Source organism: Bufo gargarizans, chromosome 4, assembly GCF_014858855.1.
Source record: "Bufo gargarizans isolate SCDJY-AF-19 chromosome 4, ASM1485885v1, whole genome shotgun sequence".
NCBI lineage: Eukaryota > Metazoa > Chordata > Amphibia > Anura > Bufonidae > Bufo > Bufo gargarizans.
In genome coordinates this window covers 37,556,820-37,580,636 of record NC_058083.1, presented here as the reverse complement: position 1 = coordinate 37,580,636, position 23,817 = coordinate 37,556,820, and the positions used below count along the sequence as shown (strand labels likewise).

Below are 23,817 nucleotides of genomic sequence, written 5' to 3'. Positions count from 1 at the left end.
AAGGCGCCCGGTAAAATGTACTAGGGACTCGTCTATGCCGATGTTTTGATTAGGGGTATACGCATCTGCAAATCTGGATGACAAATGGTCTATGAGGGGCCGAATTTTGTGGAGCTGGTCATAAGCAGGGTGGCCTCTTGGATGACAGGTGCTATTGTCAGCGAAATGCATAAAGCACATGATAACCTCAAAACGTGCCCTGGACATTGCAGCAGAGAACATGGGCATGTAATGTATTGGGTCTTCAATAAAAAAAAATTGTTAGACCCATGCTGAGGATAAGGCCCCAAAAAAATGTAAACTTGGAAACTGTGACTGGTTTCCACTGGAAAGGCTGGGCATAGAAGCTTTCCGGATTGGCGGTAATAAACTGTGTAGCGTAGCGGTTGGTTTCTGCCACAACTAGGTCATAGAGATCTGCGGTGAAGAACAGCTAAAAAAACTGAAGGGCCGATCCTAAATCAGCCATCCCCACGCAAACTCCAGACTGGGCGGTGAATGGGGGCAATACGGGTGCGGCGGATGCAGGGAATTGCCAATTAGGATTTGCCAGCACCTCTAGGAGACTAAGGGTTCTACGGGCCTGTGAACGCGGTGGCTGCGACGGGGGAGTTATTGCACGTGCCACTGTACCAGCTGGAGCTGCCCTTCTGGTGCTCGCCACTTCACCAGGGAATACGGCAGTGCTGGTAGAAGGTCCAGGGTGTGCTGCGCTGGTGGTGTATGCCGCACCATAAGCGAGATCAGCGCTAGCACCGCTCTGCTGCAAATGAGGATCATCAAGCGGAGTATGCAGAACTCTGACATGGGATCGGGTACGCCTGACCGTAGCAGGGACCTCTACCTCGTCATCTTTGCTAGTGATTAGAGTGCCACTGCTGTCTACAGGTTCATATTCTGAACCACTGGATTCAGCGGGTGAGGCTTCCCCATCGCTTTCATCCATCACGTCCAGAATCCTGTGGGCCTCTTCAGCGGAATACCCCTTGTTTGACCTTTTGGGTTCACTAAATTTAGGGGGTATTCCTCTGAGACTACCCGGGAAAAAGAGCAAACCTACCTAGTAAAAAGGAGGAGTGCTTGCGAAGTAAAGCTGCGATCGCTAATAAAGATCCAAAAAGCTCAAAAGTGATCTTTATAGCGGTGCAGCGATTTTACGGTTTTTGCAGTGATCAGAAAAAAAGAAATTCTGTCACTGCGGTGGGGCGGACTGAACGCAAGTGTGCGCACAAGATCAGGCCCGATCGGGCGAACACTGCGTTTTGTAGAGCCTAAGGTGACCCTAATGTAATTATATAGATCTGAATGCGATCAGTATTGATCACTTACAGATACTATATAGTACTAGTGCTGATTAGCGACAGCGATGCCGCTAATCAGCGACTAATCAGTGACTGCGGTGCGGTGGGCTGGGCGCTAAACTACCTAGCAAGTAGCTAAATACCTGGCGGTGATGAGGGACCCTTACAGGGGGCTGATCAATGACAGGGGGGTGGATAAGGGGGTGATCAGGGAGTCTAATATGGGTGATCAGGTGCTAAATAAAGGGTTAATAAATGACAGGGTAATGTGTAGTGTGGTGATTTGGTGCTACTTACAGAGCTGCCTGTGTCCTCTGGTGGTCGATCCAAGCAAAAGGGACAACCAGAGGAGCAGGAAGCAGTTATATCAGACGCTATTTTCAAAATAGCGTCTGAAATGCCTCTTTCATTGGTCGTTTCAAAAATCCACAGCCTGCCAGCCAATGATCGCGGCCGGCAGGCTGCAGATAAACTTGTGAACTGCGCGATCCTGTGAACGCGTGCTCCTGTGTGCATGCGTTTACAGGAAATCTCGGCTCACGCGAGATAACGCCAATCGGCGTTAGTCTGACGGGATGTGGTTAAGGGTACTTTCACACTAGCGTTTTTCTTTTCCGGCGCTGAGTTCCGTCCTAGGGGCTCAAATCCGGAAAAGAACTGATCAGTTTTATCCTAATGCATTCTGAATGGGGAGCAATCCGTTCAGGATGCATCAGGATGTCTTCAGTTCAGTCTTTTTGACTGATCAAGCTTTTCAGAAAACCGTAGCATGTTGTATTTTTACCCCAGGCCAAAAATCCTGAACACTTTGACTGAACACCGGATCAGGCCCTTTTCCCATTGACTTGCATTAACGCCGTATCCGGCACCGTGTGTTCAGTCAAACCGGGTCCGGCTTTTGCATGTTAAACCCGAAAACTGTGAAAAAAAAGTTAGTCCATAAATGGCGGATCTGTTTTTTCCAATGCATTTTTTCATTGTGATCAAAATCCTGATCAGGATTCAAATGTAATCTGTTTTCACACGTTTTTCCGGATCCGGCGGGCAGTTCCGGTGTCGGAATTGAACGCCGGATTTAAAAAACGCTAGTGTGAAAGTAGCCTTGGTGGAGTTTTCTGTGCGCACATATACTCCTGTTGAATCCGGTACCGCAGTTAGCTGGACTAGACACGTTACGAGGCTACTTGCCTCTTCCTCAGTAAATCCAGAACTGCGGTTTTCTAATCCTTTTTATAGGGCGTCTTCTAATTAAGGGTATAGTGGAAAACATGACTCCAAATCCATATACATTGGGAATGGGTCTTAATTTTATCCCACATATATTTAACTCTTGCAATGCTGCATAAGTTCTACTTACATATTGAAAAATGCTATCAGAAAAATTTTTGGTACTTTGAGGAATGATCCAGTTTTAGGTAAAGAACTACCATAGCACCCAGTGGTCATATTCAAGAAAGCGCCGAATCTTAGACAACATCTAGTGCATAGTGATGGGCACAATACACTATCTCACACGAACAAATACTAATGTGTACGTTCACTATATATATAATAATCACTGCCTGAAGAACGTATTTAAAAGAAAATAATACAGTATTTATTAATCTCAGGTTAAAAACGGGAATAGTCTGTATATCACTTTCCATGATTCTCAGGCTCCAGACTCGGGTGATATGGTATAGGAGTTGAATTATATCCACCACACAACCTAAAGTCTGGACTAGGTCCCTATCCAGCTAGCACATTGGTGCCAATAATTACTGGGGAGGGAGTCAGGACACGGTTCTTATATTTGAACCAGGCACAGGTGCGTTGTTTAGGCAGTCCTACCTAGCTTGAATTATAGAACAGCTTTGAGTGAGTAATAAGCTGGGTGCCAAGGCAGTCCAGCATACAGCATCCACCCAGTATAGTTTGATATGTGGACGCTCACTCAGCTGCCTACAACAGCCTACCCATTCATGCAGTATCACACTGGGTCTCGGTATCAGACTGCATACACACAGACAAGTCAGCTGTTGCGCTGCTTGACAATCAACCTATACCCTGCCTGAAGAGCCGTGTCCTAACACAAGATCAACAGCTCAATGCATTTCAATGTGGAACCATAAGGCACATATCATCAGGAGCGCTAGTCTCTTAGTAGATAGAAGTAGCCTGTAGAGCAAAAATCACCTCACACTTTTGTGTGTCAAGGCTCCGGCGCTATGATGGCCGTACGCGGCCGCTCAGACGCCGAAGAGATATCAGGTAAGCCCCACCTATGCTGGGGGTGTGTGCTGGCGCTGCACGAATCATCAGGAGGCGCGTCATCTGACATTCGCCCTCTGCTCCGCCAAGAACCCACGTCACAGCACACACCTCCTTATCAGCGCAACAAGAGCTCATGTATAGGGGGAATCGAAGATTGCGGCTCAATTTATGTCACATAAACGCCTTGCTCCGGTGTTGGTATAGTAGGGGATCATAGCAGGTAACAGTATATATGTGTATCAATCATAGAACCATAACCAGGACAAACACAAGCCAAAATATTAGCACTGTGTCCCCATATTTACCCTGCTTGTCAGTCACCGTACCAGTACACTGTCGCTGATACAGATCAATATGAACAAGTTAGAAATTTAGGGAAAGACAAGCAAAAGAGGACAGTAGCGCACATTCAGTATATATATATATATATATATGAATGCAAATATCCATGGACATATCCATAAATGTAAATTACATGTGGCCTAAATGAAGCAAGCATATGAGATCGCTTCATTCAAGCCTCTTGGCTGGATAGTTTGTAGCTTAAAGATCCACATTGCTTCCTTGCGGAGTAGTGGTATATCCACATCTCCGCCACGTGTGGATCTGTTATGCAAAGCAATCCCTTGAACCCGCAACACATCTGGGTTCCCATTATGTGTCTCACACACATGACGAGACACCGTAGTGTCCCGTGCGTTGCGGATGTCTGATAGGTGTTCGCCAAATCTCCTTCTAAGCTCACGCTTGGTCTTGCCTACATATTGTAGGCCACATTGGCAGGTGATCAAGTACACTAAACCCACCGAGGTGCATCTAATAAAGGACCAAATATTATATTTCTCTCCAGTAAAAGAACTGATGTATTTACATATAATGCAAGAACCACAGGGGAAATTGCCTTTTGCTGTGTTTTCCATCCAAGTTTCAGGCATAGGACGTGTGTAAAGGCTATGCACCAATCGATCATGTAGGTTGGAACCACGTCTATACGTAATCGATGGACGATCCGATATAGATGATCCAATATCTGGATCCAACTGGAAAATGGACCAATGATTTTCCAGAATTTCACGTACATGACGGTGGGCCTTATCAATATTGGCCAGGATGCGTGGGGCAGAATCAATATTAGTCCTAATTTTTGGGACCAGTAAATCGCTCCGATTCACACTCATGGCATGATGATATGCCTTTTTCAACGTGTATTCTGGGTATCCTCTATTTTTGAACCTACATTTTAGGTCCGATGCTGCGGCCTTGAACTCACCAAGTTCAGAACAATTCCTCCTTGCCCTGAGGTATTGTCCTTTCGGAATACCGCTTCTCAAGGCCAGGGGGTGTCCACTCTCCCAATGTAGGAGACTGTTAGTGGAGGTTTGTTTTCTGAAGAGTTTGGTGGTTATTCTCCTGTCCCTACCTATAGAGATGGTCAGGTCCAGAAATGTAATCTGGCTCGCTTGCATTTCAGATGTAAAGAAAAGGCCGACCATATTGGTATTCAAGGTCTCCACAAATTCCAAAAACCCAGTTTTAGTACCATTCCACAGTATCAATACATCATCCAGATATCTAATCCATAACTGGATACAGGATGTGTATTGTTCCATCGTGTCTGTAAACACCACCTCCCTCTCCCACCAGCCCAGGAAGAGGTTTGCGAATGTAGGGGTGCAGGGACTGCCCATCGCAACCCCCATGAGCTGGTGGTAGATACGTTGGTCAAAGAGGAAAATTTTACGTGTCAAAATGAAATTCAAGAGTTGCATAATGAAGGCATTATGGCGACGACAATGATCACCCCTCTGTAGGAGGAAGGTCCCCACAGCCTCACATCCCAAATCATGGGGTATGGAGGTGTACAGGGCTTCAACGTCCAAACTGGCCAACCATACTCCCTCATCCCAATAAATGCCATCCAACCGCTGTAACACATCCATGGTGTCACGGGCATAAGATGGCAGGCTCACTACAAATGGACGCAAAATGAAGTCCACATACATACAGATATTTACAGTGAGGCTGCCAATGCCCGAGACAATAGGTCTGCCTTTCAAAAGGGGGCCTTGTTTGTGTAGCTTAGGCAGACTGTAGAATGTAGCAAAGACAGGGAATTTAGGTAGTAAATATTCATACTCTGCCTTGCTAATCAGTCTCTCCTGCATCACTTAGTATTGTCACGAGTTGGGCCTTGAAAGTGGATGTAGGGTCAGAGCCCAGGATATTGTAAGTCTTTTTGTCCTCCAGGAGTCTGAGACACATCATGCAGTATTTATCCTGGTCCAGAACAACAATGTTGCCCTCCTTATCTGAGGGCTTAATGACAATATTGGTGTTCCTCTCCAGTTCTTCTATGGCAACTCTTTCCTCGTGGTTCATATTGTCGTGTCCCATAGGTAAACCATCAAGTTTGTGGAGATCACGGGTTACCACACTTAAAAAGGTATCAATTGGGGTGCTATCATTAAGGGGTGGGAACATTTTTGATGGGTTTTTTAGATCTGTATATGGGCCATCACCTATGTTCCTATCCCCCTCTACCGATAAACCCACCAGAAGGTTCAGATCCTGGAGATCCTAAATATCTATACCCAACTCATGGCACTGTCGTTTATTACACATGGAGAAAAATTTCTTCCACTTCAATTTGCGCACATATAATTGTAAATCTTTAATCCAGTAAAACAGATTGAACTTATGAAGGGGTACAAAGGACAAGCCCTTTTTGAGGACCTCTATTTGAGAAGGAGAGAGGTTACACTGGGACAGGTTAACAACCTGTAGTTCGTCTATTTGGGATCCACTGGGGCTTTCTTTTTTTTTTGTAAATTCTTTATTTCTGAAGAATTTTCAATAAGTAACAAAACATGGAGAGACCAGTACAGTAAAATAAGGCACATAAGACACATAATATGCCGTAATCGGTTGACATATACATATTTCCAGGTGCAGTATGAAAATGTAGATAATACATGCAAGAAAGATACGTGGACTATTTTCTCAGAGACCAGTTCCTGCAAGGCAAGGTGTGGGTCGGAATGTCAATCCATGACTTGATCATATTGGGCACATCACGTGGCTTGGCTTACAGTAAATAACTGCACATTCAATCTCAGAACAGAACATAGAAAACTGGTGAACATAACCTATGGGTAGTTTCAATCTAGGGATATAAAGCATGGGAGCAATCTTGTACCATATATATAAAGTAAATGACAGACTCAGTCAACCTAGGACACATTAGGGTGCGTTTGTTGAAGCATGTATGGTCAAGGATGTGACACTAAACGTAAGACTTTGAGGTGGTAAAAAAGTGTTCCATTACATATGAATTCTTGTAGGTCTAAACTCAGAATCAGCGAGTGGGTGTAAGTTGATGTTCTCTATCAAAGAGTGGGAATGTTTGAGCTAGCTATAGGTCTTGTAAAAATCCAACCACGGTTGCCACGTGCTCAGAAAGGTTTTCCTGTTTCCTCTTTCCCAACCCACCATTTCTTCCATGAGGCAAATCTGGTGTACTTTCTCCAACCATTCTCTAATGGTGGGTGGTTCAGTGTTTTTCCATTTGGTGGGGACAACAAATTTTGCTGCTCCTATCATATGCGTGATCAGGTTATTGGGGGAAGGTTTGAAACCGTTATGTGGCAGCCACAGTAGTATGAGAGCTGGCGCTAAAGAGATACGGGAACCACAGACTCTGTTAATAATTTGTTCCACTTCTGTCCAGAAGTTGGAAATAGCTTTACAGGACCACCAGATGTGTGAAATGGATCCACATTCTTCTTGACAGCGCCAACACTTATCTGAGGGTGACAAGTGGGCTCTGTACAGGAAATCTGGGGTTTTGTGCCACCTAGATATAATTTTAAAGGAATTCTCCTGAATGTGAATGCACCTCGAGAATCCATGGGAGTGCTTTAAAATTACATTGACCTCTTCATCTGAGAGAGAGATCTGCAGTTCCCGTTCCCAAGCTCTTAAGTAGGTGGGTTTCTCACTTGAGGAGTCTAATATAAGTTGGGAGTATAGCTTGGAGAGGGTTTTTGTGGGGGGGGGGGGGGGGTAGGGAGTAGAGTGTAATTTTCGAGCCAAGTGGGGTCGTCATGAGGTTTCGCATGTATTTTCCTATACTTTTTGCAGCTAAGTTCTAGGTCTAATTCAACTAACCTGGAACGCAGAGCCCCAGGTATATAAGCATCAACCTTTTTTAGGAATTCCGGGAGGTTTATGGCTTTAACCAGGTCGGAGATTTTAAGGTCCGAGAGATATGACCAGGCTTTATGAAAGTCACTTCCACCTTTATTAAGATAGTATGTGAGGACAGACATTGGGGCTACGGGGGATAATTTGTTAGCATACATTGATAGGGCCTCTGATCTGTTACAAAATTGGAACATGCAGCGCGTTAAGGCACTGAGAGGGTTCTTTTTCTTTTTGGTGGGAGAGAGGACCCAAAAGTTGTGAGTAGCGTCTTCTCCTAACAGAGCTTTTTCCAATGCTACATGTAGTGAACAGTTAAGGGGTCTAGCCAATTCAATCCACCTCTTCAACTGAATAGCATGGAGATAGATTTTAAGATCAGGTAAGGATAACCCTCCTCTATTTGTTTTCCTAACAAGTAGAGGTTATGCTAGTCGTGTTTTTTTGTTGGACCAGAGGAAATTACTGAAGAGAACCCGGAAATTAGAGAAGAACTTGTTTGCCAGCGGGATAGGTAAACATCTCAGAGTATAAAGGATCTGTGGAAGGACATAGGTAGCAAGTAGATTTTTCCTACCTAACCATGAAAGGAAAGGAAGCTTGATTTTGATTGATTGATTTTACTAAATAAAGGAACATAGTTAAGTCTAAACAGATGTAAGGAGTTTGCCGGAATCATGATTCCCAAATGTTTAATAGCTTCTTTCGGCCATTGGAAGGAAGTGTGCTTTTTTAACTTCCATCATATGTTTATCTGGGGCTGAGATATTAAGTATCTCAGATTTGTCATAATCGACCTTAAAATTGGAGATTTCTCCAAAGTCCGTAAAAATTTTAATCACCTCTGGGATTGCAACTACCGGGTTTGTAATGAAGAGAAGCAGGTCGTCCGCAAAAGCTGCCAAGGAATGAGTTTTCCCTTTCACTTGGAGACCTTTAATGACCTCAGAGGTTCTTAATTTGCATAGGAGTAGCTCAAGAGTCAAGATGAACAGAGCTGGAGAGAGACGGCAGCCCTGTCTCGTTCCGTTGGATATACTGAAGGGCGGAGATAGGGTACCATTGACAAGAACTCTAGCTGAGGGTTGTGAGTAAAGCGAGAAAACGGCAGAAATAAAGAAGGGTGGAAAACCGAAATGGCACAAGGCACTATCAATGAAAATCCAATTGACCCTGTCAAATACTTTTTCAGCATCAGTTCCTAACAGGGTCAATGGGACCTTGTGTTTTTTCGCGTAGTATATGGCGTGCAAGACTCTGCTAACATTATGTTTGCCCTCACATACCTTCACAAAACCCACTTGTTCCTCGCCAATCAGCTTGGGTAGTAGCTTAGCTATTCTATGACTTAAAAGTTTGGCCCATAATTTAACATCTATGTTAAGTAGGGAAATCGGTCTGTAGCTGCTGCATTTAGCGGGGTCTTTCCCCTCTTTGGGGATAACTGTTATGTGGGCGATTAGCGATTGTGGTGGGAGGGATGTCCCTTTTAATAGGGAATTGCATAAGTCTGCTAGATGTGGAGCAAGGATTTTCTTAAACTTTTTGTAGTACATTATAGGCAACCCTGGACATTTCCCTGAGGGAGTACTTGCTAGGACCCCTAATACCTCCTCTACTGTAACCGGGGATAGTAACATATCTTTTTCAATAGAATCTAGGGTCGGGACTTTAATTGTCTCTAAAAAGGTCTTAATTTTGGCCAATGTATGTTCTGGGCTATTGGATTCTAAGTTGTAAAGGGAGGAATAAAATTTAGCAAATTCTTCTGCTATCGCAGGGGTGTTGGGGAGCTGGTGTCCCTTTTCCGACTTAATTCCTAGTATAAAAGTTTTCTCCCTTTGTCCTTTAATCATTTGTGAGAGTAGCTTAGAGCCTCTATCACCATGCATATAGACCTTGTATTTAGCAGACCTAAGGGCTTTGGCTGATTTAATGTTTAATAAATCCTTCAACTGACTTCTTAGCTTAATAGGTTCCTTATAATGAGCATCTGAGGGATCCCTTTTAGAAATGTTTTCCAAGACAGAGAATTGGGTCAAAATAGAGTCCACTTGAAGCGTCCTTTGTTTGCGTACCCATGTGCCTAAGGATATAAGCTCACCCCTCATGTACGCCTTATGAGCCTCCCATATCATAGCCTTATCCATAAGAAGGGTACACTTCAGTTCAAAGAAGGCTTCAAGTTTTCCCTCTAGCTTAAGGTCCCTTTCACATGAGCGTGATTTCCGCGCGGGTGCCATGCGTGACGTGAACGCATAGCACCCACACTGAATCCGGCACCATTCATTTCAATGGGGCTGTGTACATGAGCGTTTTTTTTTCACGCATCACTTCTGCAATGCTTTGAAATTGCAGCATGTTCTATATTCTGCGTTTGTAACGCAGCCCTGGCCCTATAGAAGTGAATGGGGCTGCGTGAAAAACGCATTGCATCCACAAGCAAGTGCGGGTGCGATGCGTTTTTCACTGATGGTTGCTAAGAGACGTTGTTTGTAAACCTTCAGTTTTTTATCACACGCGTGAAAAACGCATCCAAACGCATTGCACCCACGCGGAAAAAACTGAACAACTAAACACAATCGCAGCCAAAACTGACTGAACTTGCTTGCAAAATAGTGCGATTTTCACTAAACGCACTCTGAACCCGTCCGGCCGCAATCCGCAACGCCCGTGTGAAACCAGCCTAAGTCTGTCTCTGTCATTTTCCAGGAGGGTCTCATTAAGTCTCCACGACCATACTTTAGGAGGGAGGCCTTTCAACTGGAACACCAGAGAGACAGGGGCATGATCAGATACAGTAATCTGCCCAATAGATGAGGACTTAATCCTTTCCAGGACATGATTAGAGAGAAAAAGGTAGTCAAGGCGCTGAAAAGACCTATGGACAGCTGAGAAAAATGTGAAATCTCTGTCACTAGGGTAAGCAAATCTCCAGGTGTCTGTAATTTAATGATTAGAAAGTGTCTTCCGTAGTTTACGGAGTTGTGCAGTAGAGTATTTGGGAGCCCCCGAAGTAGAGACCATGGGGTGATCTAGAGCTAGGTTCAAATCTCCTCCAAGGATCAATATTCCCTCTCTAAAGTCTTTAAGTGAATTTAATACCCTAATCAACCAGGGTATTTGCTTGGCGTTAGGAGCATATATATTGACTAAGGTCAGTTTATTACCAAAGAGCGTACCCTTTAGGAATAAATATCTGCTCTCAGGGTCTATGTATTGCGCCTGGATTTAAAAAGGAATATTGGCTCCAATGCCAATGGACACCCCCCTGGAGGCAGAAGAGTGGGAGCTATGGAACCATTTTGTGTATTGTTTAGAGAAAAGGGTTGGGATATGGTTATGCCTGAAATGCATCTCCTGCAGGAACAGAAGGTCTGCCCTCTCTCTCCTTAGCATCTGGAAGACCTGACTTCTTTTCTGGGGAACATTAAGCTCATTTACGTTTAGTGAAGTTACCTTCAGGGAATCCATAAGGTGTGGAAGGTTGTGTGACCATACAAGAAGTTGCATCCCAGAGGGTCAAAAATTCCTGAAAACAGTACCCATCTTGAAAAATTATAGACAAAACACATAAAAACAAAATTGAGCATGTTAATACTCAGAAAGAACAACCAATTGGTAACCTCCTTCAAGGGAGGATATACAGAGGAGGAGAAGAGCAGGGAGAGGGGGGGGGGGGTTATTAGAGTAGAAAAAAGCAGCAAGGGAAAAGTATGCAATGTAAAGAAAAGAAGAAGATGAGGAAAGAGGTGGGAAAAGGAGATAGGGGGAGAAAACTGTGAGATACACAAAGCCTGTGTGGGCCTCTCACAGCACAAGCATATTATCAAGGCAGTGGGATCCCACATTAATAATAGCTGGGGCGACCCATCCTGAACATGGATCTCCCAGGCAATTCCATGCAATGGGGTGTGGACACAGAAAAACATTCCTCAAACAAGTGAAGTACTGGTACATAGTGGTATACTAGTATGATATACTAGGGCCCTTGGAAGAGCAAGACTATGTAGCGCACCATTGCCCCTTTACTTGGATTGAGATGAGCCTTAGAATGTATGCATATTCTAGGATCTAAAGGAGTTGGCATCTCAGATGGTACATTACCATAAGAGGTAGATAGTGGGTAAGGAGGCAATGGTGGTGATGAGGACCACAATATAGCATCTTGGAAAAAAGATAATATGTTAAAGTCTATTATACTGCCCTTGGGGCTAAGGTAGATACTAGGGTAACCTCAGGGTGCCTCCTAAGGGAGGGTAGGTATTAGAAACAGATATTAAAGAATATTCAAGTGTCTTGGAGTTCCGCCTGTCGTTTCTTCACTTGCAGTGACTTGAATTTCTTGGCGACTTTCCAGTCTTCAATTGCAGACAGCGATGGCATCCTCAAGTCTCCTGCCAAAGGTAGCCAGGAGGGGATATCTAAAGGATCGATCTGTAAAGCGTCCCACATCTTGGCAAGGTCCTCAGGGTGTCGGACAGTAATCTGCTTTCCGTTGATGGTAGCGCAGAGGCCAAATGGAAAGAGCCAGCGCAGAGGGTGTCTTTTCTCCCTAAGGAGGTTGGTAAGCGGCTTGAATTGCCTTCGCTTCACCAGGGTGCTTGCTGCAAGGTCTTGGTATAATTGTATTTTGGTGTTTTCAAATAATAGTTCGCCTTTGTGCCTAGTGGCAGTTAAGATGGCAGCCATGTCGACGAAGCTTAGCAAGCCACAGATAATATCTCGTGGCGGTGCGTCTGGCGGTGGCTTGGGTCTGAGGGCCCTATGGGCTCTCTCTATGACTATTTTCTCTGCCCTTTCCTGACCCAGTAAGGAGGAGAAGATTTGACTGACCGTATCTAAGATGTCATCTCTTTGCACGCTTTCCGGAACTCCTGTGATGTGAACGTTCTTTCTTCGGCTCCTGTTCTCCTGATCTTCCAGGTACAGGTAGGTTGTGTTCATGTGTTCGCGGATCTCCTCCACTTTAGATTGCAACGCACGGCTGTGTTTAGTTATGGCGAGCTGGGAGTCTTCTAGAGCTGCTACTCTGTGCCCCGTCTGTTTAAACTCTGTTTTGATGGCGGATAATTCTTTTAGGACTGGCTCAAAAGCGAGGGCCAGGGACTCCTTGAGGAAGGCTCTGGTGATGGGTATCGAGTCTCGCTCACTGCGTGTCTCAGACATTGCGCAGGAGCCCTCATCATCGGAGTCTTCAGTACAAGTAGCGGCGGCGGCAGCTTCCTGCGCCATCTTGGTTCTTACTGCCGGCGAAGATAACTTCTTTTTAAGGAATTTATCCAGATCGGATTGTCCTCTGGCATGTTTAGGCGTCATCTGGGTCTCTTTGGGCTTGTCTCTGTTAGGTTTCCCCATACTAAAGCAGGGTGGGAACCCGCCAAATAGCTGTAATCAGTGTGCTGCTGTGAGGAGCTCTCAGTTGAGGCGGCCATTTCCTGACGCGGCTAGCTCCGCCCCCCACTGGGGCTTTCTAGTGGCGTAGTAGGTAGTCGGATACTGGTGGGGTCTGATCTAAAAAACCACCCCGTGAGCCTCTCCCTGATCTACCTTCTTGTCTTGATCCCCGGGATCTTTGAGATCTTCTATTGGAATGACCACGTCCTCGAGGTGGCACAAACCCCCGCTCTCCGTCAGTGTCACATTCCGATGAAGACAGGTCCGTATCTAACTCCGAAGTGACCTGGCGTCTAGGGCCAAATTCAAGTATCCTCCCTTCCTTAAAGTCACTGGTGTCTCTGTTATACAGGAAGTGTTTTCTTTCTTTAATTTGGGACGTAAAGCGCTCTATATTTTGTTGTAGTAGCGCCTCTTTTTTACTAAAATTGCTTTGCATAACAGATCCACACGTGGCGGAGATGTGGATATACCACTACTCCACAAGGAAGCAATGTGGATATTTAAGCTACACACTATCCAGCCAAGAGGCCTTAAGGAAGCGATCTAATATGCTTGCTTCATTTAGGTCACATGTAATTTACATTTATGGATATGTCCATGGATATTTGCATTCATATATATACTGAATGTGCGGTACTGTCCTCTTTTGCTTGTCTTTCCCTAAATTTCTAACTTGTTCATATTGATCTGTATCAGCGACAGTGTACTGGTACGGTGACTGACAAGCAGGTTAAATATGGGGACACAGTGCTAATATTTTGGCTTGTGTTTTTCCTGGTTATGGTTCTATGATTGATACACATATATACTACTGTTACCTGCTATGATCCCCCTACTATACCGACACCGGAGCGAGGCGTTTATGTGACATAAATTGAGCCACAATCTTCGATTCCCCCTATGTATGAGCGCTTGTTGCGCTGATAAGGAGGTGTGTGCTGTGACGTGGGTTCTGGGCGGAGCAGAGGGCGAATGTCAGATGACACGCCTCCTGATGATTCGCGCAGCTCAGGCACACACCCCCAGCATAGGTGGGGCTTACCTGATATCTCTTTGGCGTCTGAGCGGCCGCGTACGGCCATCATAGCGCCGGAGCTATGATGAGGCGATTTTTGCTCTACAGGCTACTTCTATCTACTAAGAGACTAGCGCTCCTGATGATATGTGCCTTATGGTTCCACATTGAAACGCGTTGAGCTGTTGATCTTGTGTTAGGACACGGCTCTTCAGGCAGGGTATAGGTTGATTGTCAAGCAGCGCAACAGCTGACTTGTCTGTGTGTATGCGGTCTGATACAGAGACCCAGTGTGATACTGCATGAATGGGTAGGCTGTTGTAGGCAGCTGAGTGAGCGTCCACATATCAAACTATACTGGGTGGATGCTGTATGCTGGACTGCCTTGGCACCCAGCTTATTACTCACTCAAAGCTGTTCTATAATTCAAGCTAGGTAGGACTGCCTAAACAACGCACCTGTGCCTGGTTCAAATATAAGAACCGTGTCCTGACTCCCTCCCCAGTAATTATTGGAACCAATGTGCTAGCTGGATAGGGACCTAGTCCAGACTTTAGGTTGTGTGGTGGATATAATTCAACTCCTATACTATATCACCTGAGTCTGGAGCCTGAGAATCATGGAAAGTGATATACAGACTATTCCCGTTTTTAACCTGAAATTAATAAATACTTTATTATTATTTTTTTAAATACGTTCTTCAGGCAGTGATTATTATGGGCACAATACAACCCAAAGTAAAAAAGGGACTTAACAAGAATGTGTTTGTAATTAGAATAAACCCTTTAATATTCACAAAGTCTGACAGTACTTCACTATTGTGGCAAATTCTTGATCCCTATAGGAGTGTCCAGAAGAGGAGAGACAATTTCCTGGGGAGCTGGATGGTGTTTTCAATATCCAGAGAAACATAGCCCATTGTGAGCGACAAAGAGATTCATATTGGTGTTCAGCAGCACGGTCTGTTTGATTTTATTACTCGATCTCCACTGCATACTGCCAAGGTGTGTCTGGGTCCTCTGTCTCTGCTCCTCCTCTTCTGTCACATGAGTAGAAAAACCACCCATTTTGATACACATTGCCTGTGCTTTGATGTCATCCTCGCCCTCCATTTCCACTTCAGCCCCCACAGGGCTCATGTGGCCGTGAGATCTAGGTGCCACGTCTCTTGTCCCCTGACCAGCCTTTGTAACCACCATCTGTTCCAGGACATGAATCAGTCGAATGATGTCTTTAATCCCATAGTCATGGCGACTGACAAAAAAACGTGGCCTCCTCAAAGGGCCTGAGCAAACGGCAGGTGTCACGCATGAGCTGCCACTGGCTGACATTAAAGTTTCACAGGGGAGTTCTCCTATCTGTTTGCATTATCAAGAAATCGTTGATGGCCTTTCTTTGTTTGTATAGTCGGTCCAACATATGGTGGGTGGAATTCCAACGGGTGGAAACGTCGCTTATCAGCCTATGTTGGGGGATGCTGTTCTGCCGCTGCAGCACAAGGAGGGTGTGCTTTGCGGTGTATGAGTGGCTGAAGAGCATGCAAATTTTCCTGCCCATTTTTAGGATGTCTTGCAGATGGCTGGAAGACTTCAGGAACCCCTTGACAACCAGATTGAACACATGTGCCATGCAGGACGCATGGCTCAGCTCTCCTTGATGCAGCGCAGACACCATGTTATTCCCATTGTTGGTCACCATGGTTCTGATTTTGAGTTGTCGGGAGAAAGCCAGGATTTGATTTCTTGATGAAGGCCACAGAGCAGTTCCTCCCTTGTGTGACTCCATTCACCCAGGGAAATGAGGTTCAGAACAGCGTTACACCGCTATGCCCTGCACATGTGGTATGCTGAAGGAGCACTGTGACTTGTCCCTGCATTGGAGGATGAGGAGGAAGAGGCGGTGTCACACAGATTTTAGAAGGTCTGAAAGATTATCTGCACATTAGTGATCTGACAGCCTCTTTTGGTTTTGGTTTCACTTTTTCTGTGTGTTGCTTGTATGTCCACACCTCCTGTTCAGGTGTGGATCATGTGACCTTTACCCCTCCCTATTTAGTCTGACTTTACCCATCACTCCTTGCTCTGGATAGCTTCATTTGGTTTTTTGAGGAGCTGGAGTGTGGTTCTTGTTGAAGTCCTGTTCACCCATCATCTATCAGCCTCAGAAGTTAAGTGTTCTGCTTGTTTTGTTTTGTATTCCCCCCCACCTTTGTTGTTTACTAGGCCTCAGCGAGACGCTGGTTCCTTCACCAGAGAATGAGCGGGTTGTCTCTGCCCTGTCATTACCATTAGGTCATCTGAGGGCCACCAGGGTTTTCTAGGATCCTGTGTATGGGCATCTCTACCATCGAGAGGTGCCCATACGGATAGGAGTTAGGGCCAGGAGCAGGGTTTTATAGGTGGTGACCCTTTTCCTTCCATAGCGGTGAGGCCTAGTGTCTTTTCCCTTCCTTCTTGCTGTCTTTTGGTGTTCTCCCCTACTACATCCATGACAGGCGGACATTGTCGCTGGACCAACAGCGTGACAACATGGAGGCGGAAGCGGCGTGACCTGGCCAAGTTGCTGGTGTGTCTGTGCAGGAAACACATTCACACAGTGGGCCGTAAAGGACATGTATTGTCCCTGACCGTAGTTACAGTTCTACATGCCAGCTCTGCCGTGCACTTTGGCAGACACAGACAGGCTCAAGTACTGGCCCACCTTCTGTTCTACCTGGGTGTGCAGGACTGATACTGCCTTTTTGGCAAAGAAATGATGGCTTGGGATTCTCCACCTCGGCACAAGCCATCAGTTCTCTGAAAGGTGCAGGGTCCACCACTTGGAAAGGGAGAGACTGCAGCACCAGCAACTTGGACAGGAGCACGTTCAGTTTCTGCGTCGTTGGATGAGTTCATGCATACCGCTGTCTCTTCACAATCGCTTCGGTGATCGATTGCTGACTGGAATGACTGACGAGAGGAGGAGGACGATCAGGATCATCGGGACCAGTAGATGATGGGAATGACAGACAGCTCCCTTCGCTGAGGCGGTGGAACCTTGACTGCCTGAAACCGGGTGCGTGCCACGGGGTGATGCAGCGGTTGCTGCAGCAGGCTGGACCACCATATCGGAGCCATGGTTCTCCAACCCCACTGTATGGCGATGCTGCATATCTTGATGTAGGGCCGTTGTGCCAACATTGGCACCCTGGCCACGCTTCACATTCTGCCCACAAATTCTACATATGGCCACATTCACCTCCTCCGGCGGCTTAACAAAAAACTGCCACACCACCGAGTAGGTGATTTTACCCCCGACAGTCCACACTGACTGACTGCTACTGCTGCTGCCTCCGTGAACCCCTTGCACCACTACTTCCCGGGTAGGTAGGCTGCTGCAAAGGAGGTGATCTACTCCAGGCACGTTTATCTCCTGACCTCCCACTTCGACCACCCTGCTGACACCCAGCCATGCTACCACCTTGCTGGCTCCTACCCTGCCTCACTGGCAAGCTGCTACCCTCTTCTCCTGATGATCATGAAGCTCCTTCTGCACCCGGCTCCTAAGTATGATCGGCTTTATTGTCATCATTGAGTACTGTCTGCACGTCACTGATATCCTCCTCAACGGTCTCTGGGTCAGGGGCCTTAACCGCACGCAACACCAGCTCCCACGCCAGTCTCCTCATCACTACTTGCCCGCCTAGCAGGGGAAGTGGTGGATGTCTCCTCCATATCTTGGCTGGCCAGTACGTGCTGACCGTCCTCTAGTAGCTCATCCTCGCTGTATAGTGGGGCTGAGCCCACAGCATAAAATACTTCTCTTCCTAAGGAAAGAGAAAAGGACAGAGGCAGGTTGAGGACAGGTGAGGGCACAGGGTCTGTTTCCTAGCCATGCCAACTAAGGGTTGTGTCTGACGAACCCACCGACTGTTGGCTGATGGTGTCTGATGTCACTTGGGATTAAGTTGATGACCGAGTTCACCAATGAAGAATCGCTGGGTTGCTGGTCAAGACTCGACTACATGAAACCGGGAGCTCAGGCCTCTTGCTGCGACTCCTGCTGCCATGCCCCCTTACTATGCTACGACCTCTGCCTGCACTAGAAACAATTAGGCCTCTGGCACTTCTCTGTGCATGGCCTGGCACTTCTCTGTCTGACATACTTTTCGCTTAACTAAATAAATTAAAAGCACATTAAAACACCCCTAAAAGCTACAAAAATATTTTTCTTTTTGTACTGAAATAGGCCACTAAAAACTTTCACCACGAAAAACTGCAACAGTGAAGTGCGTATATTAGTGTTGATCGAGCACCAAAGTGATTGTGTGCTCTACCGAGCACCCGAGCACAATGGAAGTCAAAGGGAGAACCCCAGGCACCCTCTGCTCGGAAGAGAAGAAAGTGTCTGGTTCACAAAAAAAGTTTAGAAATTGATAGAAACCACATGATAATGGTTTGGAAACAGCATTCTGAGGATGGCTGGATGCGTCCTGGACTCCTATTATTTATGACATACAATAGACAACCACACAAAGGCTATATGCCAAAAGCCAGGTATATACAAACCATCAATCTATCCATGAGGCAGATGACAGGCTTAGTTAGCATACCTTACAATGGCAGGCTTAAAGGGAACCTGTCATGTGGATATTTGATTATAATCTAACTAATTATATACAATCATTAACTACTAAAAAGTACCTTAGATGTATTTACTTACTGGTGTGACAGATGGTTACCTCATAATATACACACAAAGATGCCACATGCTAATGAGCTGATTTGAGTCCAGTGTGATGTCATTGAGTCCAGCATTTTTTTTCATTCGGAGCTATAGCACTCCCCTGCCCACCTACTGCTGATTCATATGGAAAATAACTGTCAATCAGCAGCAGGTAGGCGGGAAGAGTCTGGAGCTCATGAATATTCAGGACTCATCATTATGAGCTGGAGATTTTCAATACAAGATGTTGGCAGATTGACTTGGTCAATTAAAGAAAGTGACCCAGCATTTGGCTAAGAGAATCAGTCACTTATTTATGTTGCCCTTAGTTAGGACACAATAAAACTGGTGACAGGTTCCCTTTAAACATTTCATCCCATCATCATTGGACTTTAGTGCATACATTCTTATCAAGTTCTATCATTTAATTCCTTCTGAGGCATTCCAAACAAGTAAGCCTCAAAGTTACTTCTGATCTGTTAAATGGCTTGGGTGGACCTACGCACAGAGATCAATATCATTAGGGAGACAAAAAGTTTTCTGATTGTCCTAACATAACATTCAATAACCTTTCTATACAGTTTTGTCATGTAAAAAATTATTTGCATAAACATGGACATATGGGAAACACATGCAAATGAGCAGAATCTGCCTTTTTCAGCTGAAAAACCATTTGCATGGAAAATTTGCGATCTATTCTACTCATGAACAGCGTCATCTATTGGTTTCATAGTCTTATGAAGAGTAATAGTCTTTTCAAACTATAAAACCAATAGATGGCGCTGATCATGAGTCAAGAACAGTGCCATCTGTTGATTTCACTCTCTTATGACAAGAGTAATAATCTTGTCAAACTATGAAACCAATAGATGGCGCTGTTCATGAGTCATGAACAGCGCCATCTATTGGTTTCATAGTCTTATGACAAGATTATAAGTGTAGCCTTTTAAATGGAAAATTTGCAACAAAAATTTGCGAATAGAATATTCGCTATCTACACTACTCATGAACAGCGCCATCTATTGAATTCATAGTCTTGTCATAAGAGTATGAAACCAATAGATGGCACTGTTCATGAGTCATATACACCCTAGCAAGCTTATATCACCGCAGATAAAGTGCTAGAAGATGTGTGAATGATAGCAGCAATCTGATATACACATCAGTTTTAGCACAGGCTATTATAGGCTGAGTGCTACATGGTGTGTGGACTCTGTTGAACAGTGTGCCCCACTAACTAGCGCCCCAAAAAGATGAACCAGCGGCATCTATTGGTTTCATATTATGACAAGACACTCTTGTCATAAGACTATGAAACCAATAGATGGAGCTGTTCATGAGTAGTGTAGATCGCAAATTTTCCATGCAAATGGTTTTTCAGCTGAAAAACAAGGCAGATTCTACTCATTTGCATGTCTTTCCCATATGTCCATGTTTATGCAAACCAGTTTTTTACATGACAAAACTGTATAGAAAGGTTATTGAATATTATTTTAGGACAGTCAGAAAACTTTTTGTCTCCCTAATGATATTGATCTAGGTGTGCAGGTTCACCCAAGCCATCCAACAGATCTGAAGTAACTTTGAGGCTTACTGGCTCTCAGTCAAATGAGAGCTAGTTTGGAATGTCTCATAGTGCACAAGGCTGCCATTGTAAGGTATGCTGACTAAGCTTGTCATCTGTCTCATGGATAGATTGATGGCTTGCATATACCTGGCTTTTGGCATATATCCTTTGTGTGATTGTCTATTGTATGTCGTAGATAATAGGAGTCTAAGACACATCCAGACACCCTCTTAATGTTGTTTCCAAACCATTTTGATGGGGTTTCCATCAATTAAAAAAAAAAAAATTGTGAATCAGACATTCTCTCTTCTTCAGAGCAGGGTGTCCCTGGTTTGATGCTCAGGTCTCCCATTGACTTTCATTGTATTAAATTGTACTCGAGCACCCACAGTATTCGGCCGAGCACTCGGATGTGCTGAGTATAGCGATGCACGAGCCGAGCAGCAGTAGCGTATATGTTTTTTTTTGTTGTACTGAAATAGGCCTCTAAATGCTTTTGCCACAAATAACTGCAATAGTGAAGTGAGCATATATTTTTCTTTTTGAACTGGAATAGGCCACTAAATGCTTTCAACACAAATAACTGCAATAGTAAATTGCGTATATAATTTTTTGTACTGAAATAGGCCACTAAACCATTTTGCCACAAATAACTGCAACAGTGAAGTGTGTATATATTTTTCTGTCTGTACTGAAATAGGCCACTAAAAGCTTTTGCCACAAATAACTGCAACAGTGAAGTTTGTATATATTATTCTTTCTGTACTGAAATAGGCCACTAAACGCTTTCTCCACAAATAACTGCAACAGTGAAGTGTGTACATATTTTTATTTCTGTACTGAAATAGGCCACTAAATGCTTTCGCCACAAATAACTGCAACAGTGAAATTTGCATATATTTTTCTTTCTGTAGTGAAAAAGGCCACTAAACGCTTTTGCCACAAATAACTGCAACAGTGAAGTGAGTATAGATTTTTCTTTCTATAATGAAATAGGCCACAAAACGCTTTTGCCACAAATAACTGCAACAGTGAAGTGCGTATAGATTTTTCTTTCTGTACTGAAATAGGCCACTAAACGCTTTTGCCACAAATAACTGCAACAATGAAGTGCGTATATATTATTATTTCTGTACTGAAATAGGCCACTAAACTCTTTCGCCACAAATAACTGCAACAGTTAAGTGTGTACATATTTTTATTTCTGTACTGAAATAGGCCACTAAATGCTTTCGTCACAAATAACTGCAACAGTGAAGTGCTTATCTATTTTTCTTTTTTTTTCACTGAAGTACACCCCTATACGCTTTCAACAGAAATAACTGCAACAGTGCAGTGCGTATATATTTTTCTTTTTTTACTGTAATACGCCCCTATACGCTTTCAACAGAAATAACTGCAACAGTGACCTGAGAATATATATTTATTGTTGGAAAGAAATAAGCCACTATATGCTTTAACTAGAAAACTATTAAATAGTGAAGTGCGTATATATATTTGTGGTAGTACTGAAATACGCCCTTATATGCTTTTACCGGGAATAACTGCAACAGTTCAATGTGCATATATTTTTCTTTGTTACTGAAATACTCTCCTATACACTTTCACCAGAAATAAGTACAGAAGTGACCTGAGAATATTTTACTTTTTGTACTGAACTACGCCCCTATATGCTTTCAACAGCAATAACTGCAACAGTGCGGTATGTATATATTTTTCTTTTTTTACTGTAATACGCCCCTATACGCTTTCAAAGGAAATAACTGCAACAGTGCAGTGCGTATATATTTTTCTATTTTTACTGAAATACGCCCCTATACGCTTTTGCCAAAAATAACTGCAGAATTGGCTTGAGAATATATATTTCTTGTTGGAATGAAATAGGTCAATATACGCTTTAACCAGAAAACAATTAAATAGTGAAGTGCTTATATATTTTTCTTGTAGTACTGAAATACGCCCCTATATGCTTTCAACAGAAATACCTGCAAAAGTGAAATGCGTATATATTTTTCTTGTCCTACTGAATAAGATACTAAGATATAAGTCACTAACGGCTTTTCAACATAACACTTGCAGCCTAATAACAAAAAGCTGGAATGACAGAGCTGTCTAATGACTATTTGGTTCCCCAAATAATCATTCCCTGCACTTTTAAATCGCTTTCCTATCAATGTCCCTAGCGTTTTCTGATGTCTCTCCCTGCACTAAGGTGCTATGAAATGATCCTTTCCCTGCACTTATAAATCCTCGGTAATTGATTTTTTTTAAGTGGAAAACCACTTTAAAACTTGGAATTGAACTCAGCTTCGGTTCGGAGATACCAGTTGGAACCAAAGCAACGTTTTTCTAAGTTTTAAAGTGTTTTTTTCACTTTAAAAATCAACTACTGGAGTTACTAAACGAAGTCCTGTTTAACTTCTCAAATAACTGACTTCAGATCATTGGAACCCGTACAATTTAATGCTATATGGAGAAGGATTTCCGTACTGCATTAATTACAAGTTTTGAGCATAGCTAGTACGGACTTAACATTTCCTTAACACTACTACCCGGCAAATATCCTGAGAATCGGTCAGACAAAAAACACTGCAACATTTTTTTTCCAGCTGATTCCTGGCATTCTATGCCAGAACAAACTGCTGGAGAGCACAGCCACACATGTGAAATTAACCTACATTTTTTTCTCAAATTACAGCGATAGAGGCTCCTTCAAAACTGACTTGGAAAACTCCCTTTATGATAAAACTTCCCCATTATGCCTTACTTTGTACAGTATGGAGAGTTCAGAAGTAAAATCCTTCGGTGGAGTCAGTGTGGAGAGTTCAGAAGAACACTCCTCCGGTGGAGACAGTGTGGAGAGTTCAGAACAATCCTCCGGTGGAGACAGTGTAGAGAGTTTAGAAGAACAACTCTCCAGTGGATACTCTTATCTCCTGTCCTCACATGGATTTTAACGCTTTCAGAGAATATTTAAATCATGAGCTTATGACTTGATTAGATTCTTAACTTCTGCAGAACCTGCTCCACCTCTTAGTGGAGACAGGACAGACAGGTGAGTCAGTGATTTCTAGTAACATTTTTCTCTGTTGCATAAGTTAACCCTTGGCACGCTCAGTAAAGAGCTTCTTTTTTCCTGGACATATGTTGGTTGCTATAACTGCTGCACCAGAGATAGCTGAGCTATTAACTGTTCAGATATGTTTAGGTTTTATATTTTTTAATGCAGCTTTTAAAAGCCAAAATCAGACGTGGATCATAACAGGAAAGAAAGTATTAAGGGCAGATATTTCTCCATTGTTTTCAATCCACTCCTGGCTTTTGCTTCAAAAAGGCAAAAAAAAAAAAAACCTGAACATGTGGCAGCACTGTGATTT

General features: G+C 44.0%; 1 protein-coding gene across 1 annotated transcript in view; it reads right to left on the bottom strand.

Annotated features, from left to right (window-relative positions):
* LOC122935898 (cytochrome P450 2C14-like) overlaps nucleotides 1–23,425 on the bottom strand; it is a 188,686-nt gene extending 165,261 nt beyond the window's left edge. Inside the window, exon 1 of the mRNA XM_044291829.1 lies at nucleotides 23,208–23,425. The gene's annotated coding sequence lies outside the window, so the exon portion shown is untranslated. The remainder of the gene's footprint in view (nucleotides 1–23,207) is intronic.
* Nucleotides 23,426–23,817: the final 392 nt, after the last annotated feature.